We start from the raw sequence: 10998 nt of genomic DNA, 5'->3' as shown, positions 1-10998 counted from the left end.
TACTTTGAATTTATAAACAAAAGATTTATATTAAATCCTATCTAAGGGTCAAAACGGGGTGTTACACATGGGTTGAAATATAGCCCTAGGACGGTGCACATTATTATGTATGGTATGTGTTATTTTGGGGAACTCACTAAACTATGTGCTTACGGTTTCATGTTTTAAATGTTTCAGGTACTTTTGGTTCCAAAGGGAATGGTTCGACTTGATCGCATTACATCCCCTAGAGTTTTATTTTCACGTTATTGATTTATAATTTTTACTCTAATGTTTGAGAATACACTATACTCTGATTGTCTTTTGAACAAGTGATTGCATATTTTGGTTGTTGAAAAGTGAAAATTTTACTTAGTAATTTTGGGATGTTACAATGTCGGTGACATTCTTCTTATAGGAAATGACATCCCAACATTAAATAATGTAAAAAATTGGCTTGAGAAAAGTTTCGGTATGAAGAATTTGGAAGAAGTTGCTTACATACTTTGTATTAAGATCTATAGGGATATGTTTAGGCGACTGATAGGACTTTTCCAAAATATACACTTAGATAAAATCTGGAAGAAATTCAAGATGAAAGACTCCAAGAAAGGATTTGCACCTATGCAATGTGACACGATTTTGAGTAAAACCCAATGTCCTAGTACTAGTGAAGAACTTGTGATATTTATATATTTAATAACATATTATATGCAATATTTTAGTGCATTTAGCTACATTTTGGTTATTTATTAAGAACTTGAGACTTGGAGACATGAAGCATTCATCATAAGGAAGAAATCATGCAAAAAAATGGTTGCCACATCATGGTCATATGCATGCCATGATGTGGTGACATGTCAACTGTAGAAGCTTCCTAGATGATCTGCATGGAGAACTTGGAGGGCACATATGAAAACTCGATGCAACGACGTGGTGAGCTATGTAAGAATTGGTAAAAATAGGTCAAAGTTCACTGGTCAAACCACCGCGAACCCCATTATAAAAACATCTATTCTATGTTGTTCTATTTTTTTTAATGCAATAGAAGTTATGTTACTCATAATTACGCACATATTACCTCAGTTTTCTCGAGAAGTTGATGATCGTTGACAAACAAAAAACAATTCATAAAAATAAGAATTGTTTAATGCGATAAAAATAAAATTTATGCATTGAGTGTACTTGGGAGACATAGATGATGAAATTGGATAGATTATGTTCTCAGACTTCGTAGATATAAAGAACGTCGGAAGCAGAGATCGTATGAAGAAGTTATGTCCTTTTTATGATGCTAAAATAAGTACTTAACTAATTTTCCTGGAAACGAACATTGTATCGCTTCATTGGGATACCAACACATTTCAAAATTTGTTTTTGAGCATGTTTTTGAACTTAGGCTTAGGTCTAATATTTGATTTCATTTTTATGATATTTTTAATCGAAGTTAAATCCATTTCACAAAAACTATCGAATCGGTGCTTTATAAACACGAAACTTTAAACATCGTTTTCACCTAGTTCTGTTTATCAGATTTGGATTTCGTTTGTATATTTGAACTCACCGCGCTTGGGACAATCAAAAGGGACTTTCATACTATTTTTACAATGTTGAGATTAGTGGTATGAAAATCGAGGCAAGATGTGGTGATGACATCATGATGATGTCACCACCATGACATCATGCAAGGTATATTAGAAGTTGCATGCAATCCTCCTTAAATCTTTCTAAGATCAACTGGCCATTCCTTTTCACTTGCAATGACTCCCATACCTCTCTCTCTACTCTCCCTTTCCGCCACCCTCACTCGACCCTACACCACCTCCAACACCTCCCCTCTCCAGCCACAATCTCCTTTCAACCCCACAACACCGGTGACGACGTGAAAACCGACAAAAAGGCTCGTGGGAAAACCAGCTGCCACCTTCTTCTTTTGATGTTCTCGGCCCCAAAAATCACCACATGCACTACCTTTGTCCATATATTGTCCTCCTCGATGAGTTCTAGTTGACGGGAGTCACCCAATCGACAAGAAACACTCGGGAAAAGCTTCATCGACGGTATTCTGGCGAGGTCCGACGAATTTTTAGGGGTAGAAACTAGTTTTTTGGGTTCATAGCGTGAAGTTTACTAAGCCTCGGGTGTTCGTTTGTTCAAAAAGTCCCCCGAGCAAAAGACGAGATTTTGCGAGTCGAGCCTAATTTTCGAAACGACCAACTTTCACGCAACTAGGGTGAGTTTTACGGCCTACTTTTTAAAGTGCCGGGGTAAGATACATGTTTATTTTGTTTTACGTTCATTTATGTTTATTTATGTTTACGCTACATGTATTTGCGTTTATTTACGCTTAATTATGTTTAGTACATTTATTTACATTTATGTGATAGTCATTTACGTTACTCGTTAAATGTCACATTCATTATATATATATATATATATATATATATATATATATATAATAAAAAATAAAAATGGTTGCATATCTACGTATGTTTTATCATATAAAAGGGTTATATACATATGTTCATTTTATAAACTAGAGGTAGTTATAAATGTTTTTGTTATCTACCTTGTTTATGTTTCTTTATTTTTATGATTATTTAGTCAAATTTTTATGAAAAATATAAAGTGGACTAAATATTAGAATCATACGTTGAAATATATATATATATATATATATATATATATATATATATATATATATATATATATATATATATATAAATTACATATTACGAAAATACGGGTTTTTAGTGAATTTATAAACAAAAATGGATTTCCTATTATATAGATGAAATGTTGTATAAAGCTCTTTTATTTACAATATAATACTTGCTTCATTTATATGTGTTTAATTGTTCTGATTTTGGTTGTTTTCACATTGGTTGAAATCTGATTTTGGTCAAATCGAAGTCGTTATGTTGCCCGATTTTTGTTAGAAATTTGTACATAAACTTTTATAAACGCCAAGTCTGGTAAACTTTATCACTTAAGACTCGGATTACCAGTTTTGGAATGATTTGAACAAATAACAGTCTAATAAACTTTTAACCAAAGTTTAGGACTTAAATGCACGCACACATTGTTGGATCTGTTCAACTGAGGATTCCTTATATGAAATATACTATTCATCAACTAAGAACACAAACTTAGTAAAACCTTCTTTTTTATAACCGTTAATCCGCAATAAACGAGGAACTTTTGTATAGATCTATACGGGTTGACTACTCCGCCCGTGGTTGCTAACTACAAGCTATGTCTGACTAGTTGATATGGGCATTAATGTTCAGTCTCTTATTATTTCACGACATCGATGAAGCGTTGGTGATGTTCTCGGCACGCCTCTCTTGCATTGTTTTTTCACAGGTTTGTGCCTCCATAGTTCGGATATAAGCTCGTTATAGACCCAAAGTTTACTTTAATAATACACGTATGTAATTGAAATAGTATTTCTACGTAGTTATGATACTCATACGAGTTGAAATAGGATTGTATGACGTAGAAACGTTTTGCTCAAATGGATAAGTGTTGGTTAATGAATTAGGTAAAATAATACTTAATTAATGTTACGATACGACTTTTGTTGTTTATAAACTTATATTTAATAAGTTATTTACATAAACAAATGTTTTCACTTGTTTGTGATTACAAGTGTATAACGGTTTATTTTTATACTTTTTAGTCGGAAAGTATCATTATTTTGTATGATTTGTTATTCAAATATATTTATAAAATACAATTTTGGTTATAAAACTACACGAAGTCAAAACCTGTGGAACTCGCCAACAATTGTTTTTGACGTATTTTAAACGCATGGATCTTCAGGGAATTAGGAGCTGGAATGTAATCGACATGTAACATGGAAAAATCTATTTCCTTGTTTAAATGGTTGGTCGATCTGTTAGGCCATTTTGTATCATTTTAATTTATGTTGTGCTGAACTTGTTTTGGTAAGTTCGTATTTTCGAAATTCTAGTCGACGAAAACTTGTACTACGAAATTTGAAAGTATATAATAATATTTAAGTTTTTTTTACGATTCATTATGTGTTTGTTGACTATGATCAAACGGTTACGTCACTAACCCGACGCTTCCGCCGTCGGCTGAGGTGTGGCAACCAATTTACCACGACGTTGTGACTAAATTTTGGAAACTTATTTAAACAATCATTAGGTTAGAATTTCAGGTTGTGCTACTATTACCTGCGGTTTAAGACAACCAAAAACCCTCTTAGAAACCCTAAGAAGGGCATAGAGCGACTGAAGAACAAGAGTTGAGGATATCTAAAGACGAGAAAATATAAATCATGCAGTTTGCTTGATTTCGACATGTCTAATCTAGTTTACTCAATGTTTATTTTCTGATTTAGTTATGGGCTAAAAACCCTCGACTTTCATTTAGCATAGATGAACCTTAATACTATATGTTGATTTCAAATTATTTGGATTTATTTATGTTCGTTTTTTCTTGTGTTTTATAGATCAACAACCTAGCATATTAAAGTTTTGATTTAATCACTTATCTGCAAGTTTTTTGTAGTTAGATGACCATTCCAATTGCATGAACTTGATATATTGCTGTTTATGATCATTAAATAGTTAGATCTCGAGATTGAACAAATCTTATGGTTAGGTTGTAAGAATTAGTAGCTGTAATTGTCTTAGAGAGTATTAACTATCCATATTATGTGTTTGATTTATTGTCTTGATCATAGATAAGAAAATCACTAGATGTTGTCATTCATAGTCCGAAAATATTAAAATCAATTTAGTGTTCACTTGTTGCATGACCATTGTAATAGTAGTTCATGAATTGATACAACACTACGAAATCGGAACAACATGACTAGTAATCTTAGATGTAACATCTGGTTTTGAAGTGCTTCCATTGTTGATTCTTATATTGAGGTGTATTGCATTGTGGTCCCTAAGTTCAAGAAAGTATGCAAAAGGAGCCCTAGTGGCATTGTTGTAATAATGGGTCTTAGGAGTACGTCATGCGTACGTGGTGTACGCTGAGCGTACTTGCTTAATGAGGAAACCCTAATTTTTAGGGTTTGGCTGGTATTTAAGCACTCTTATGGCCTCATTTCACCCACTTTAGTTGCCTCCTGTTGGATTAGGTGTCTAAGCCCATAACTATAATTGGTATGTACTTGACCCGATAGTAGCATGGTCCATTTCGGGTTGCCTTCACCAGAACAATTTGATAGATGGATATTTGAGTAAGAGGTTATTTATGATTTATTAATATATTATAAGTATAATATATTAATTGAGGAATCATATTATTTAATTAGTATTGATCAAGAATTAATTTAGAATTAATTTAGTGATCAAAAGAGACTAATTAAATTGATACATATGAGTTGGGCTAATGATCCATGGTTTGATTTGTGATGGGCTTATGGGTTAATCGATGAAGTATTTATCCAAATCAAATGGATGGATCATGGGCTAATGTGTATGGATTAGGGTTACACATGACCTTTGATATTCTACACACACACACACACACACACATATATATATATATATATATATATATATATATATATATATATATATATATATATATATATATATGTTGTGCTAAGACCTAAAATCGACCACTACTTGCATTCCAAGAAGAGAAATCGGTTTTTAGTCTCCTTAGCCACTCTCATATCCATCTAGTTGTTTATTTGGTGTTTGTGACTTGTTTGAGCCACAACACTTGGGGTGCTAAGTTCTCTCAAGGCCAAAGTCTTACTAGCTACATCAAGAGGTAAGTTTCTAACTTTGTTTATGATTCATATGTTAAATTTTGTATGCTAGTTTAGGCTTCATGCTTTGGAAACCAATGTTGCATGTATAATTAGAGAAAACTTAGATCCAAAGCATTAGGGTTGTATGTGCACCATAAGAATGTTAGAGTACATAAAACCCAACACCTCCATCCCTCTATTTTGTTTTTACAACCCTAGAACCACCTTGATGAGCCTTTTCAAGCTTAGAAGTATGTTTCTGGTGCCTTAGAAGAAGAAGGAAGGAAGCCAAGCTCATTTTGAAGGAGTGGAACACTTGGATCTGGGATTTCTACTTCATTTGCAACCATTATAAGGTAAAAAGCTTGCAACTTTATCCCTCTATCTCATGGATCTAGTTTTGGTTGTTTTATGAAGCTTTTAGGGTCCCTGCGTACGAGGTTAGCCACCCCGATGGTGGTCAGCCTGCGAGGCCTCGTGTACGCCCAACGTACCTCCGGAGTACACCCCGCGTACAAAGTCTGGGTTGACTCGGTCGAGTTGGCTCGGTTGGGTTGCCTCAGTTGACTTATGGACTATGACCAAGTTTGACCTCAAGGGTATTTTGGGATTTTGATGGATATTGGTCACTTGGATGGATATGTGTTGGTTGGAGCTGAGATTATGAGTCAGGACCTCATCAGCTTTGGATTAGATCGAGAGGTGAGTCTTCCTACCTGTACTTTTGGGTTGAAGGAACCAAGGTCGGGCCATTGGATTGTTATCTTGGTTTATCGTATGTTGGTATGTTGTAGTGATCTGTTAGACCTATATCCTGGTATATAGGATGATGTTATGATTAATGATCTGTAAGATTTGCCTGATTGTCTATTAAATTGTTATATGCTTAGCTGTGTATATGTCGCCGTGGTGTGGGTGGGTTGATACTGTATTGCTTTGTGCTGTCAGTCAACAAACCCAATAATTTTTATATCGATATGTTGTTATGGATTACTGGGCTTATATGTGTTGTGGATATGTATATGTCGACATGTTGTGTGTAGTTGGGTTGCAGCGGACCAGTATAGACTGAAGGCCAAGAGACCCAGGGCGTCCCAGATAGACTGTAGGCCTGAGGGGCGTACGAGTCAGGCCGAAGGCCCGAAGAACGGTCCAGATAGGCTGAAGGCCCGATGAGGCGTACCAGTCATGTTGAAGGTTCTGTGGGCGTACCAGATAGACTGTAGGCCGGTGAGGGGCTCCAGTCAGGCTGAAGGCTCTGTATGCATGTTGTTTGTTGGTATACTTTATCTGTTCGTGTGGTGGTATTTTGGGGAAACCCACTAAGCTTCGTGCTTACAGTTTTGGTTTATAGTTTCAGGTACTTCAGTGGACCGTGGCAAGGCGAAGGCGTGACTGTACACATTCTTGATTTTCAACTGATTTGATCGTGGGAGACTCTGATTTTAAATAATGTTTTGAAAACAATGGTTTTAGTAATACTGCTATTAGAAAAAGGGTTTTTTGAAAAGTTTTAAATTTGTTGAATTTTTGGGATATAACAAGTTGGTATCAGAGCCTTGGTTTGAGTGAATTGGATGAACACTCGTGTGAATCTAATCTCAAACTAAGGAAATATTTTAAAAATGATTTTCAAATTGTTTTCAAAATAATCGAAGAGGATGCGATGTGTATGATCAGACGGAGCCAGTAAGTAGACCCCAAATTACCACATTGTTATTTGATTTGTGATATGGTAGAACAACATGCTAGTGATAGGGATAGGCTAGGGATCTTCAGGAATTGCATGATATAATTGCCTGATTATATGATGCCTGATAGCCAAGGGTTCTTCCTTGTACGAAATTGACATCATTACTATAGTTGCTTAGTGTATGCATCATGGTTATACATAACTAAGATTCTATAGCCTGAGAATGTTTGGTTTGGCCTTATTTCATGTTCCTGTTTGATGAAGGGCTTAGGGTAGGATAAGATATTCGACTGTCTATAGGGTCCAATGTTATGTATGATTAGCATACACGAGTGCTGCAGGGTTGGTGGAAGTTTCATGAGTGGGTGCAGTATAGCGGTTCATCACGAGGAATGGTTAGCCACTCTGTTGAGAGTGTGGGCAGGTCGAAGGTGTATCCAAGATGCTAGAAGATGGAGATCGAGAACTTCGTATGAGGATCTGTCTGATTTTATTGTGTCTCAGTGCCAGTCGACCCCACTGCTCGAATGTTGCCTGCTTTGTGCTTTGTGGGACTCACGTTGATGTGAGCTGACCATCTGTAACACCCCAAATTTCGAGGCCAAAAATTTCGTTTTTAAATTACTTAATTCACAAATCAGTTTGCCAAAACATCATCAATCTCATATTACTTGTAAAAACATAATGTTATGTCTCAAAACCATATAATCAAGAACAGTGTAAATCAGAGTACAATCCCAGAAATCCGTTGCGGAAACCATGTATGTGTGTGATGCGCTGCTACACCGCCAGCTCCTTCCCTTTAGACGAAGAGGTACCTGAAACCAAAACTGAATCTGTAAGCACGAAGCTTAGTGAGTTCCCCCATCATACCCATAGCACAGAATCTTCGGTATCTTTCAACCGGTAACCGGGAGCTACCCTCCCATTCGGTATCTTTCAACCGGTAACTGGGAACTATCCTCCGCTTCGGTATCTTTCAACCGGTAACCAGGAGCTACCCTCCCCTTCGATATCTTCCAACCGGTACCCGAGAGCTAACCTCCCCTTCGGTATCTTCCAATCGGTATCTGGGGACTATCCCCCCCTTATCCCTATCACATAATCCATAGCATAAACATATTGGTTTCATGATCATAACATAAGCATACTGAATCATACAATAACATATCATAAACATACTACTATGTATGCGTGGGTTCTGTCCACCCCTTCGGTATCTTTCAACCGGTAACCGTCTTCGGTATCTTTCAACCGGTAACTAGGGACTAGTTGTCACACCCCTAAACCAGAACGGCGGAAACGTTCGGGGGCGGAGGACTTCTGGTAAGTATCACAACACATGCAATATAGTAATCAAAGTACAAACAACCATTGCATTAATAAGTATAAGTTTTACATAAGTGTTAAACATTACATATTCAAACACCAAAGTAGGTACAGTAGAAGACAAGAGTCGCAGTACGGTACTAGGTAGTCTTCTCAAAAGCTTCGGGAGTGTACCTGTCTACTGGATTCCTGAGAATACAAGTTATTTTGAAAGAGTATATCAACAATTAAGCTGGTGAGTTCATAAGTATTTTAGTTCTATAAAGTATACTCTAAGTTCTTGGAAAAGTTCGTTGGTTCCTCCAGAAAATCCTATATTTCCTAAGGTGATAAACTGATAACCTCAATAGTTCCCTCTGCAATTACTTAGTTTATACTAATTATATATAACCTAATATCGAATGGACAGTTAAATGGGTGTATCTGCCCTAAGCCCACAACCAAACAAGGAACAGGAAGTAAGGCGGAAGTCACACATTTCACTGTCAATCAGATATTACATATGTATAACTCTGATGTAAAAACTAAGGAATTATAGAATTAACCTCTAAAGGTCCTTTATGTTATACTAGTTTACAAAGAGTGAATGACTAAGTTCCAATTGTAAAAGCAGTTTAATTCCATAAACCGTTTCATTTGTAAAAGTAGTTTAATCCCATAAACTGTTTCATTTGTAAAAGTAGTTTAATCCCATAAACCGTTTCATTTGTAAAAGTAGTTTAATCCCATAAACTGTTTCATTTGTAAAAGTATTCTTATTTATATCCGTTCTACAGTAAAACATTAGTATTAATCCTGGAAAATATTATATTATCCATAATACTGCTTTGTGGTTTTAAATGTTCCAAAACCGGAAGTACAAGTATATTTGCCATACTTGATTTCATGATACGTAGTTTTTACTGTAAGTAAAAACTAACAGAATGTATATTTAGTCAGGATGTAATTATCTTTTCTTACTGTTTTAAGAGAAGTATATTACTAAGCAATTTACTCGTTGTTTTATCCATGTGATTTCTATTAACCATACTAATATGACTGATGTGCCTGATGCGACGTTCTTCAGGCGTCGGAAGCGATATAACATTTGACACCCTAGGCCTGCCGGCCAAACTGTAGCGAACAGTGAAGGTGCGGGATTGTTAGTCCCATATAGATCTATACACAAATTCACGCCCTCCCTACAGGAGATTCTGGTTAATAAGTCAGGACTTAAGGTCGTACTTAGATAAGTACACCATGAAGAGTCTCACAAATTTATTGTTTTAACGAGATTATGATGTATTATTACCCCGTGATTGTTAACCCTGGTACTCTGTATTGTACCCTTGTTAATGCAAACTCGGTATGTTGTATTATTACCTCGTGCTTGCTAACCCTGGTACTCTGTATTGTACCCTTGTTAATGCAAACCCGGTATGATGTATTATTACCCCGTGATTGCTAACCATGGTACTCTGTATTGTACCCTTGTTAATGCAAACCTGGTATGATGTATTATTACCCCGTGATTGCTAACCCTGGTACGTTGTATTGTACCCTTGTTAATGCAAACCCGGTATGATGTATTATTACTTCTTTAATATGTTATCCATATACTAAAGGTATTATACATATCCTGGTATAGATAAATGAGTTTTGGTAATTTCCTTGGAAAGTATACAATCGTGAATCATACTTGTATATTTAGTTTTGAATCATAACTTATACCTATTATAATTTAGATGTTCTATCTGATTAGCATGATTTCTCATGGATGAACACCTTTGCTCAACATGATACAAAGGTAATGATACCGAATGAAATAACCTTTTATATTCATATATATATATATATATATATATATATATATATATATATATATATATATATATATATATATATATATATTAAGAAGGAAACGACCTTCGGACAAATAACACCACCTTAATTCCACATCTAAACAAGGAAAAGGAAATAAGATAATTCATTAGTCCTAAGCCCTTCAAATCTTATTTATATATTTATACATATATAAACATGATTTTGGCAATTATAATTTGAAATAGTTTATAAACCCTTTTTCAAAGAATTTAATGGAGTTTACATGACTTTAAAGATTTAACATGGCTTTAAGTCATTTTGGAAGTATTTGGTAATCCTTAAAAGCATAAGGAAATCCTTTGTGTGATTATTATCACATACAATTATTAACACAATTTAAATTGTGTTCAACTTGTATTCCCCCCCTAAAAAGCATATAAAACCATTT

The sequence above is a fragment of the Lactuca virosa genome, chromosome 1, assembly GCF_052849685.1.
Source record: "Lactuca virosa cultivar CGN04683 chromosome 1, Lactuca_virosa_CGN04683_v6, whole genome shotgun sequence".
Classification (NCBI taxonomy): Eukaryota; Viridiplantae; Streptophyta; class Magnoliopsida; order Asterales; family Asteraceae; genus Lactuca; species Lactuca virosa.
This window is presented reverse-complemented; position numbering follows the sequence as displayed.